This window comes from Mus pahari, unplaced genomic scaffold, assembly GCF_900095145.1.
Source record: "Mus pahari unplaced genomic scaffold, PAHARI_EIJ_v1.1 scaffold_9817_1, whole genome shotgun sequence".
Classification (NCBI taxonomy): Eukaryota; Metazoa; Chordata; class Mammalia; order Rodentia; family Muridae; genus Mus; species Mus pahari.
In genome coordinates, this window is record NW_018393045.1 from 1 (window position 1) to 12750 (window position 12750).

At 37.7% G+C, this 12750-nt stretch overlaps 1 pseudogene; it reads right to left on the bottom strand.

The window, feature by feature from the left end:
• Positions 1-5634: 5634 nt before the first annotated feature.
• The window catches only part of LOC110315328, a 35319-nt pseudogene continuing 28203 nt past the window's right edge, over positions 5635-12750 (bottom strand).

A 12750-nucleotide genomic window follows, 5' to 3' on the forward strand; every position in this document is an offset into this window, starting at 1 on the left:
ATATATTGGATATAAGTCCTCTATCAGATTTAGGATTGGTAAAAATTAAGGACCAAACTGAACAAATTCGATGAATAAGAGATCATACGGTGCCTAGCCCTATGTGAGTCATCTGGAACACAACTTCATATAAAGCTTAGGGATGAAACTGGAAGAGAGGTTGAAAATGTTTCAAGAGCCAGAGGAACAGAAAAATTGCTGTGAGAATACTCTCCTAAAAATGGTAGAGAGATGGCATTTATGATGTCTCATAAATTTGGCTTCCTATACAAAAATGTAAAAAGCATAATATTAATAGATGTACTAAGATGAATGTGATGAATTTCATGAATAATCAACCATATGAAGTGAACTACATACAAACAAGGAATGCTGAAATTGGAAGAAATAATCAACCCAAGGAAAGAGATTTTTAGTAGGTAATCCAACACCAATGTTCAGTCCTGAAATATTATACCTGAAATTTTACTGTATAGATTATGCAGGTTCTATTTATATGCTTATAAAATTCATAATTGGACACTATGAGCACAAGAGTGTGTGAGATGTGTACATGGGAAAGTTTGAAGAGTTGAATAAATAGGAAAAACTAATGTAATTACATTGAAAATTTAAAAGTAAAGAATATTTCTTAATATTAAAAAGTTACAACAGGACAATATTCTCCCAGAATATTTTCATTTCATTATGTTTTTAATTTTTAATTAGATATTTTCTTAATTTCCATTTCAAATGCTATCCCAAAAGTCCCCAATACCCTCTCCCCACCCTGCTCCCCTACATACTCACTCCTACTTTTTCACCCTGGCATTCCCCTGTACTGGGCCATAAAAAGTTTGCAAGACCAAGGGGCCTCTCTTGCCGCAACCCTACACTGTACTTCAACCATCAGAGATGGGGAAAAATGACACAAATGCCAAGGAGGGTTTCAAGCAGCTTCTGTCTTTATCTCTGACTCGTCCAGTTTTGTGGCTGAATATATGGTCAATTTTGGAGAAGGTACCATGAGGTGATGAGAAGAAAGTGTGTCCTTCTGTTTTAGGATAAAATGTTCTATAGATATAAATTAAATCTACTTATTTCATAACTTCTATTAGTTACAATATGTCTCTGTTATATTTCTTTTTTCTGGATCTGTCTATTGATGAGAATGTGGTGTTGAAGTCTCCAGCTATTATTGTGTGTGATACAATGTGTGTTTGAGTTTTACTAAAGTTTCTTTAATGAATGTGGCTGCCCTTGAGTTTGGAGCATAGATATCTAGAATGGAGAGTTCATCGTGATAAATTTTACCTTTGATGAATATGAAGCATCCCTCTTTATCTTTCTGGTAAACTTATGTTGCTTTCTGATAAACTCATGTTGAAAATTGATTTTATTTGATATTAGAAAGGATAGTCCATGTGGTGTCTTGGGATGATTTGCTTGGAAAATTGTTTTCTAGCAATTTACTCTGAGGTAGTGTCTTTCTTTGTCATTGAGGTGTGTTTCCTGAATACAGAAAAATGTTGGTCCTAATTAGATAATCAGTCTGTTAGTCTGTTTCTTTTTATTGGGGAGTTGAGTCCATTAATATTAAGAGATATTAAGGAAAAGTCGTTGTTGCTTCCTGTTATTTTGTTGTTAGAGTTGGAATTTTCTTCATGTGGCTATATTTTTTTAAGTTTGTTAAAAGATTACTCTCTTGCTTTTTCTAGAGTGTAGTTTCCCTCCTTGTCTTGGAGTTTTCCTGTTATTATCCTTTGAAGGTCTGGATTTGTGGAAAAATATTGAGTAACTTTTTTTGTCATGGAATACCTTGGATTCTCTATCAAAATTTTGCTGGGTATAATAGCCTGGCCTGGCAATTGTGCTCCCTTTGGGTCTGTATGATATCTGTCCAGAATCTTCTGACTTTCATATTCTCTGATGAGAAGTCTGGTAAAATTCTGATAGATCTGCTTTTATATATTACTTTACCTATTTCCCTTAAGGCTTTTAATATTCATTCTTTGTTTTGTGCATTTGGTGTTTTGATTATTATGTGATGGAAGGAATTTGTTTTCTTGTCTAAAGCATTTGGAGTTCTGTAGGCTTCTTGTATGGTCATGGGCATCTCTTTCTTTAGGTTGGGGAAATTTTCTTCTATAATTTTGTTGAAGATGTTTACTGGTCCTTTAAGTAGGAAATCTTCCTTCTCATCTATATCTATTAATCTTAGGTTCAGTCTTCTCATTGTGTTCTGTACTTCCTGAATGGTTTTGGGTTAAGATCTTTTTGCATTTCTCATTTTCTTTGATTGTCATGTCAATATTTTCTATGGTATCTTCTGCACCTGAGATTTTCTCTTCTATCTCCTGTTACTTGTTTGTTATGCTTGCATCTATGGCTCCTGACTACTTTGCTAGGTTTTCTATTTCCAGAGTGGTCTCCCTTTGTGATTTCTTTATTGTTTCTACTTCAATTTTTAGATCCTAGATGGTTTTATTCAATTGTTTTACCTCCTTGGATATGTTCTCCTGTATTTCTCTAAAGAAGTTATTTGTGTCCTTCTTATAGTCCTCCATCACTCTCATGAGAAGTGACTTTAGATACATATGTGGCTTTCCTGCTCTGATAGTGTATCCATGACTTTCTATGGTGGGAGAGTTGCTTTCTGATGGTGCCAAGTAACCTTGGTTACTGTTGCTTCTGTTCTTAAACTTGCCTCTGCGATCAGATTTTCTCACATGCTCCCTGTCCTTGATATATCTGGTTGGAGCCTGTCTTTCCTGTAATCCCAGTTGATTCAGAACTTCTCCAAGTCCAGCTTTCATTGTGATCCTGTGATTCTGGCATCCTGTGATGCTGAGATCTGGGTGTGTCAATGTTCTTGGCAGTCAAGCTTCCTCTGACACCCTGAGATCCTGGTGTGAATAAGCCCTGGGATGTTGGGATCCTGGGATTCTAAGATCCTGGCATGTTAAAGCACCTGAAATTGTTACCTCTTCTGGGGACTGTGGGGCTGTCCACTGAGCTTGAAACCAAGGTAGACCAGTGCTAATGAAAAGAACCCGAATCACTGGTCAGCTGGGGTTTCTGTTCTAGCTTGCCCCAGGCACCCCTGTTCTATTGGAAAATATGTAGTGTTCCCTTCAAAAGTGATTCAAATATCTAGGGCACAGGTAGTGTGGAGAGTCCTCTGGAGACTGAGGGAGGATCCTGTGAGTTCTGGTCCAAGGTGGTCAGGTATTTTTTTAATGTTACAAGGAATCTTTTGTCCTCTTCATTACTCTAACAGAAGTCTTAAGCCTTGATTTCCAGAATCCAACTAGTACTCTCCAGTTGACCTTTGGCCATTTTCTGTGTTCCACTGACTCCTGTACTTACATGGTGACCAGAAAAAAATAGGGACACATACTTAAATGTAAAAAAGAATAAGTATGTATTATTAGAATTCAAGATTCGAATATAGTAAAATGTAATTTATGAAGATATCAGTTAATAGAATAAATTTCTGTAGAATTCTCTTAAACCATAGTTTTGATATCAAATCTTTCTAACAATGCCATCTTCCATGGGTTTAAAATGAATAAAATGTAGATTCTAATGAAGGATATCTTGCTTAATGGTAAATTGCTAATGATCATATTTCTATGAAGACTGACGAAGGGAAGTGGTACCTTTTCTTAATGATGATGCATTTTAGACCCATTCAGCACACCATTATGGGATGAGAATTTATGAATATGAAAGATTTAGTGTAGCCACAAACGCTCAATTGTCTTTTTGGAAATGTCATTTTCTGGGAAGTACCATAAATAAAGCATCTGTCCCCCATTCCATCCTTCCTGAATTTTCTGAGTCTAGGACTTCAAAGAGATCTGCATGTGGAGGCAATCTCTGAGAAAAACTAGGTTTATGCAAATATTAGTAGTTTTACCTTTCCCTTCCATGACTGCAATATAATTAGGATGTTGAAATATCTACAAGATTATTTTATTTTATTCTGTTTTATTCATTATTATTATTATTATTATTATTATTACTATTATTTTAAATTCCACTAGTTATTCCCCTCCTGGTCTGCCCCATGACTCTTCTTCATCCAATACCTCACCACCCATCTTAATGAGGATATTCCTACCTCCCTGTCTGGACAAAATGGAGGTATGGGAAAAAGGGAGGAGGGAGGATAGCCCACGTCCAGCCAGAGTACCACCTGTGCTCTGGGCAGGCAGAGGTGGAAGGGCTGCCAGACACTTTCCACTTGACCCCAGGAAGGCATCTAAATCACTGACCCCACTCGACAGTAATGGACAAGTGGCAGTCCCCAACCTGGGGCCCCGGGGTAACATTTGTATAGAAAGGCAGGTGGATAGAGAACAGGTAGAAAGAGAGAGAGACACTAGTCATGGCCAAAAGGAGAGCAGGGTGGGGGGGAAGGAGAGAGAAGAAAGGCTAGAGAGTAAGAGGAGAGAGAGGAGAGGAGAGCAGAGGAGAGGAGAGGAGGAGTAAGAGAGGGAGATGGGACCAAGCAGCTCCTCTTATGGTGTCCTGTTATCTTTACTGTTGCTAGGTAACTGAGGAGGGGTGTAGCCTGAAGGTCAGAAGCTTGGGACATTGTCTATGTGACTGTTAGCCATGCTTCTTCTATGGGGGTTGTGGGGACTGTAACTTAGACAGTAGCCAGAGTCCCAGGAGACATGAGGGAACTCCTACCATTCCATGTAGGTGAATTATTATCACTGCGTCCTGGGGTTCCACACCTCAACTCGAGACCAGACTGTTTGCGAATAGCCCATTGCCTAACACCTCCTAAAAATCTAACCCTTCCCAATCCCTGGGTCTACAAGTCTCTAGGGACTTAAGTGTGTCTCTCTCACTAAGGCCAACCAGGCAGTATTATGGTACATATGTGTTGGAAGCTTCATATCAGCTGGTGTATGCTACCTGGTTAGAGGCTCCATATCTGGCAGACCTTGGTTGTCCTAGTTAGTAGAGACTGCTGATCTTCCTATGGGTCACCCTCACTCTCTGCTTCTTGGAAATATTTTCAGTTCATTCACAGGGGCCCCCAGCTTCTGTCCATTGTGGGATATAATATATTTTTGTTTGAGAGAAGCAAAGGAACGTTTCCCCCTTAGTCTATAGGCCAATAGCTTGAAGGGCAGCTGAAAAAAAGGTAATATTCTATCATGTATATATTTCTATTGCAAATCAGAAAATATGGTCTGATTTCATTTTTGTTGATTATTTAGTAGTTTGTTTCTCTGATTGATTGTTTGATTTGGTAGATGATATCTATATGCAACTCTGTTTGTCCTGGATCTCATTTTCTATACAAAATCATGGATTCAACAGTCTTAACTTTTATTGATAGTTACTGGGGGTGTAGCCCATGAAAGCAAAATGATGAATAAAATTGTAATAAGAATTTGAGAATTTTAGTTCTGTCACAGGAAATGAAGCAAGTGGAAGAATGCATAATTTTACGGACAATGTATGCAAATTTGGTAGATAAAATACTTGTTGACATCACTAGAGCAATCAATGAGAGCGATTCTAAAACTAGAGAAATGTACTATAATAAAGTTTTTGGTGGTTATGTACCAATTTTAACTGTGACAGAATTCCTGAAATATTTGTTCAGAAATATCATTTTTCCCTAAACTTTTACAGAGTATTTCTCTCTGGTCTCAGTAAAATGGTGTAGATTTGGGTGCAAAGATTCATCCAAGCATCCCTGCACTGGATGCCAAGATGGAGAAGATCTCCACAGCAAACATGACTTTGTCCTTGGTGCTATGGTAAACAGGGAAGAAGGTGACCCAGATACTGCAGAACACTAGCATGATGAAGGTCAAGAACTTGGCTTCATTGAATGTGTCAGGCAGATACTTAGTCAAGAAAGCCACAGAGAAGCTTCTAAGTGCCAAGCAAGCCAAGTATCTGAGGACACAGTAGAATGCAGTAACTAAGCCCTTCTTACACACAATGATGATGGGGTCATAAATGGAGTGTTTGTCAATTTCAATGAAGGGAGGAGAAACTGCTAGCCAGATTGCACAAAGAACACATTGAAATAGGGAACATATGGGAATAATGTAGTTGGGTGTTCTCGATACCAGGAAGGTTCTCAACCTTCTTCCTGGGTCTGTGAATTTGGAAGCCAGAACCACAGTGACTGTTTTGGCCAGAACTATGGAAACACCCACAGTGAATACAATTCCAAATATGATTTGCTCTAAGAAACAGGTGGCTCTGTTAAGATAGCCAATGAAGAAAAACGAGCAGAGAAAACAGAACATGAGTAACAGCAATGAAAGGTAGCTGAGGATTCTGTTATAGGCCTTCACAATAGGAGTGTCATGGTGCTTCACAAAGACCCAACGTACCACAGCTGTGTAAGCAGAGAAAGAGAAGGACATTGAGGCAAGAGCCACCCCCAAGGGGTCTTCATAGCTTAGAAATATCACACCTTTCTGAATGTATTTGTTTTGTTCTTTGTTAGCATACATGTGTTCTGGAAAATTCACACATTGATCCCTATGTTATGTCCAAGGAAAGTTTGTTAGTACTCCTTTTAGAAATTTGTGCTGAACTCTGCCCAATTAATTCTATGAAGCCACAATTACTCTGACACCTAAACTACATAAAGACCCAACAAAGAGAGAGAACTTCAGACCAACTTCCCTTATGAATATCGATGCAAAATAAGAAAATGAAGGCCCAAAAGGGACGCTGTCCCAGAAGCTATGTCGCTTCTGCTGCCTGTGCATTCTCCTGTATGGAATTGACAAGTATTTTTTAAAACTACATTTATTCCTTAATCCATAAATACTTCTAAGATTTAAGAGAAAAGTGCTATGCATAATACTGATTTAGCTTTTAGGAAAGAAATTATCTTGCACTTCTTGATGGTCTTCCTTGTACGTGAAAGGTTGTGACTCACATAAAGGTGCCAGAGATCTCCATTTGGGGATAATCCTGCAAAATACTCTGGGAATATCTGCCTCTGTACTTCTCCAGAAAACAGATAATCAGAACAAAGTCAATTTAAAAATGCAAAGTTTGGCAGCTTAAAATCATTAGCAGCAGATCAGATTAAAAAGGAAAAATAAAACCTCCTAAAAAATCCTAAATCTGATGGGGGACTAATATCCAATACATATGAAGAACTGAAGAAGCAGAACAACAGAAATATAAATCACCCCATTAAAAAATGGGGTATAGAGGTAAATGGAGAATTCTCAATTGAGGATACCAAAAGGCTGAGAAACACCTGAAAAAAATGTTCAACATCCTTAATCATCAGGGAAATACAAATCAAAACAGCCCTGAGATTTCACCTCACACCAGTCAGAATGGCCAAGATCAAAAATTCAGGGGACAGTGGATGCTGGTGATGATGTGGAGAAAGAGGAACACTCCACCATTGCTGGTGGGATTGCAAGCTTGTACAACCACTCTGGAAATGAGTCTGGTGGTTTCTCAGAAAACTGGACATAGTACTATTGGCAGATCCAGCAATACCTCTTCTTGTTATATACCCAGAAGATATTTCAACTGGTAATAAGGACACATGCTCCACTATGTTCATAGCTGCCCTATTTATAATACCCAGAAGCTGGAAAGAACTGAGATGTCCCTTAACAGAGTAATGGATACAGAAAATATGGTACATTTACACAGTGGAGTACTACTCAGCTATAAAAAATGATGAATTTATGAAATTCTTAGACAAAATGATATATCTGGAGGATATCATTCTGAGTGAGGTAACCCAATCACAAAAGAACTCACTTTATATGCCCTCACTGATAAGTAGATACTTGCCCAGAAACTAGAATACCCAAGATACAATCTCCAAAACACAAGAAAATCAAGAAGAAGGAAGACCAACACCTGGATACTTCATTCATCCCCAAAATAGGGAATAAAATACACATAGAAGATGTTTCAGAGACAAAGATTGGAGCTAGGATGAAAGGATGAAATATCCAGAGACTACCCCACCTGGGGATCCATCCCATCATCNACCACCAAACCCAGACATTATTGAATATGCCAGCAAGATTTTGCTGAAAGGGCACTGATATAGCTATCTCTTGTGAGGCTATGCCAGTACCTGGCAAATATAGAAGTGGATGCCCACAGTAATTTATAGGATAGAACACAGAGACCTCATTGGAGGAGCTAGGGATATTACCCAAGGAACTGAAGGGGACTGCAACCCTATAGGTGGAACAACAATATGAACTAACCAGTACACCCAGAGCTCATGTCTCAAGCTGCATATATACAGAGCAGAAGATGGCCTAGTTGACCATCATTGGGAAGAGAAGCCCCTTGGTCTTGCAAACTTTATATGACCCAGCATAGGGGAATGCCAAGGCCAAGAAGTGGGAGTGGGTGGGTAGGGGAGCAGGGGCAGGGGGAGGGTATAGGGAACTTTCTTGACAGCATTTGAAATGTAAATAAAGAAAATATATAATAAAATAAATTAATTAGTTAAAAAGTTTATATTACAGTTTGTTTATTTAGTCCCAACTAACTAATAAAAGAAATACTTTAACAGAGAACAGGGAACCATCTTTAGTTCAATTTTGCTCTCTGTTCATTCAGCGCATGTGTGTGTGTGTGTGTGTGTGTGTGTGTGTGTGTGTGTAAATATAGTCTCTCAACCAAAAAAAAAAATGCCAGTGCCAGAGGGATTTTGTGCAGAGTTCTGTCAGACCTTCAAAGAAGACATAATTCCAACTCTCCTACAACTATTCCACAAAATAGAAACAGAAGATAATCTACCCAATTCAATCTATGAAGACACAATTGCTCTTATACCTAAACCACACAAAGATCCAATGAAGAAGACAACTTCAGATCAATTACCCTTATGAATATAGATGCAAACTATTCAATAAAATCCTCGTAAACTGAATCCAAGAACACATAAAAACGATCATCCATCATGATCAAGTAGGCTTCATCCCAGGGATGCAGGGATGGTTTAATATACGGAAATCCATCAACATAATCCACTACATAAACTAACTCAAATACAAAAAGCTCATGATCATCTCATTAGATGCTGAGAAAGCATTTGACAAAATCCAACAATCCTTCATTGTTGGGGTCTCTCACCTCCACTAACCACTCTCTCTCTAAACATTATATTGTGCCCCTTACAGATACACAGGATTGCTATTAAGACCTCCCAGAATGCAGCATCGTCAGACTGCCCTATGTCATCGTCATCACCTCCCACTGTCGCTGCCCACTGTTGCTCGGACTAACCACTAACGTCGTCACCGTCCACTCGCTCGGACCCGCCTACTGGATCACATCTCTGCTCATGAGAGACAGAGAGACAGAGAGTTTTTCTCCAGGGGACTCAGGGAAGGCTTAGAATCCTTCCTTGTCCGATTAACAAAAATCATGCTCTGATCAGCGCAAACCGACAGGGCATTCATTTTCCTTGCATCCTATCCTCTTTTAGGATGTTAAGCTCTTCAGAATGAACCCAGTCCAAAGTGTTTTCTGCCCACACAGAGACACACAAGTGGCGTCCAACGTGGCTGAAGATGACGAAACATCAGGCGCTGCCGTGGAGCTGTACACGTATAATGAGTATGGTATCGTGCATCCTGGGGTAAAAAGGTATTTATAGGCACAAATTTGAATTGAGCGATGAAGTGTTTAACCCGACACCTCATTCCTCAAAGGGCAGTGTACAAGGATGGGATGTTCAGGCATGTGTCCGCAGTCCTACAGACCCAAGGGAAACTTGGGTTTAAAAAAAATTTTTTTTTTAAATTCCTGGAGAGTATTTAAAAAATTCTCCTGGAGACAGACCAAAGTACAGAGACGTCTGGCTTTTGCTCTGGACTCCTACAAGGAAAGTTTGATACCTTTTGTGTATTGTTATGTCTGGTGCACCAATTGTCCACGTGTCGAGTCATGTGCATTCTTGTTTAGTTGTCTGTATGAGTGGACGTTCTGTGTTCCATGTCTAAATGTATTAGAGCTTGCTAAATTCTTGTTTGCTTTTGCAGTCTTGCAGCTGTGACCCTAATGAGGCTTGTGGCTTAGCCAGAAATCAAACACATCAGGAGGGCTCCTGCGAAAAACTGCTTGTTGGAGTGTCTTTGAACTCTAAATTTTAGAGTGAAAAAAGCTGATTGTTGGTTTTTTCCTAGTGATTTCTCATGATTAGTGTTTTTAGTAAGTGACAAGGGTCTTTATTTGTAACTTTATAGCTAAACAATGTAAAGTTCTGTAGTCTAAATTTAAAATTCGTGTAGTTGCTTCACTTGAGTTTTTGACTTGCTTTAAGAGTACAAAAAATGCTCTACATGGCTTAAGCTATTGATGTTCTTTAAAGGTTTTAACTTTGGTTACAAATGGTTAGCTTTAAATTGGTTAACTCAGGGTTGGAGTCATTCAAGGATTGATAAGGTGTTTTAAAATTGGGCTTTACCTTCCCACGTGGTGAGGAGAAAGCTCAAAATTGCCTTGGTAGGCTTTTCTTTTGTTCCTCAAACCCCACCAAAAGAAGTTCTTGTGGCCACACCCCCTGCCTTCAGGGAGACTGCCCACGGTTTGCTAATAGTAAAGATTTAATCCAAATTTATAAGAGATCAATCAGGCATTACAAAATGACTTGCCTACTTCATATAAAATTATTAAAGAGTTTGTTTTTACTTAATAAATGTTAAGGGTTTACTTCTGGTAAACTGATTATCACTGATGAGGTTTGCCTCTAAGTATAGCTTATACAGCTTACATTTTATAAAAATAATTTTTATTGTCTCTGCTTTAATACAATAAGCTAAGAGTTTAATTTTTCAGCATTGTAAGTATTAGCTACAACCTATACAAAGGTTTACCTGGAATCCTGCTCTCAGAGACTGTATCCTTTTGATGTTTAAGGTTTTAGTTATGCCAAATAAAATTGTGATATATAAAATTTTACAAAAAAAATTGATTTGCTTCAAAATGTTGATTTTTTTCAAGCTTCCAAGAGATGTTAATGGGCTAGGATCTTATTTTAAGGCTTTAAATTAATTTAAAACTTTCTATTTTATTTTGAGAGATGAAATTTCATTGGTAAAAAACAAAAGTCCTTACAAAAAACAAAATAAGCTTTTCTAATTGCTATGAATTTTACTCATTGGTAACTATATACTAGCTGCTTAATTCAGTTATAGTTATTAAGTGCCCACAGCAATTGTTGGCATGAAAGGTCATTGATGTAAAATCATTTTTCTTCTCTAAGTAAAATCTTGACATCCTATTGTAAAGGTGCTGTGGTACTGATTAAAATTAAAAATTTCTCCTTTCCAAACAGCAATCTAATTGGGTATTGCAAAAAATTACTATTTGGCCTACCGCATACCATTTTTGTAGATACAATTGACAATCATCCTAAAGATAAAAATTGCCTTTATTCATGCATTTGTAAGCATACACCCCTTTTTACTGTATTTATAGCAGCCTTTTATTTAGAAAAGTAATTGTCAATCAGATCACATGTTTATCCTTTTNAGCTTCCTCCTGTTTCAGCACAAATGATTAAACTGGGTCCTGTAGACAGTTTTTTTTTTTAAAAAGTTAATCAAGCTTTAATTTGTATATTAATGGTCTATACATCTCAGCTTAAAGGTGCTTAAATATTGTTTGTCTCTCAAATGCTATAATGCTCAACTTGTTGCAATTTGCAATTGTTTGTGCATATTCAACTCATAAGATAAAATACTGTTCTCTTAAGAAGACTTATCTTTGGACATTCTTAATTTGTCCTAGCTTGCCTGGATAAGGCCTCTTAAGACAATGCCATGTTAAATTTTTACCAGGCAGATTTCAGACCTTGCATAAAAATAATTGGCTGTATAATCTTATTTGTACAAATAATATGGCTTACATAATAAATTGATATTTTCAAAGGTTGTGCACGTCAAATTGTAAAAATTTGTTCTTAAGTGTCCTCAGCTTTTACCTATTTCCACCTAATAGTATTAATTCTTGAAGACTTAATCAATTACTACAAATGGATGCTTTTATTTCTAGGTACTGCAAAACTTTTAAAAACCTTTTCCTTTTAACAAGAAAGGGAGGAAATATCCCTGTGCACATTATTCAAATCTCATTTGTTATATGGCTAATCCTAAACAGCTACCCTTAAGGGGTAGAGAAAAGCTTGTGTTTTCTCCACAGAANGCTGCAAGTATGACAACTTACAAAAGGTCTGTATGCCAAGCTGACCTGTGAGTTTGCTGTGTATCAGTGGGTACAATAAAACTGATTTAAAGATATATTTTTTAACACTCCCTTGCTTGCCTGCATTGGTCCAAAATTGGACAAGCTAAGCTGCCTTGTTTCAAGCTTTTAACTTTTAAATTAAGAACATTAAAAACTGTAAAATATGACTTGTAAAGATCAGCCTTAGTAGGAGTTATAATAATTCTCCTCCTTCCTCCATTGTGACCAATTACTCTAAATTCAATCTTAGACTGGTCTAGTAATAATTTCAATATTAATAAAGAAAGCTAAAAATCCTTATTAACTGGACAGAGTTAAGTCTGGCTCGACCTCCTCTGATAAGGAGCTCACAGTGGTTCTGTAACTCTCAAGCATCCCCTTCCCCCACACACCTGGGGGTATGGTCTGAACCAAGACTTGCTAAATTGCAACCAATTAAACTACTATCTGGCCTTTCCCAAAAAAGTTGTTATTCTGCTCCTATTCAACTGTTTGGCTTTTCTCTCAGGCAGGTCAGCTACACCCAGACCA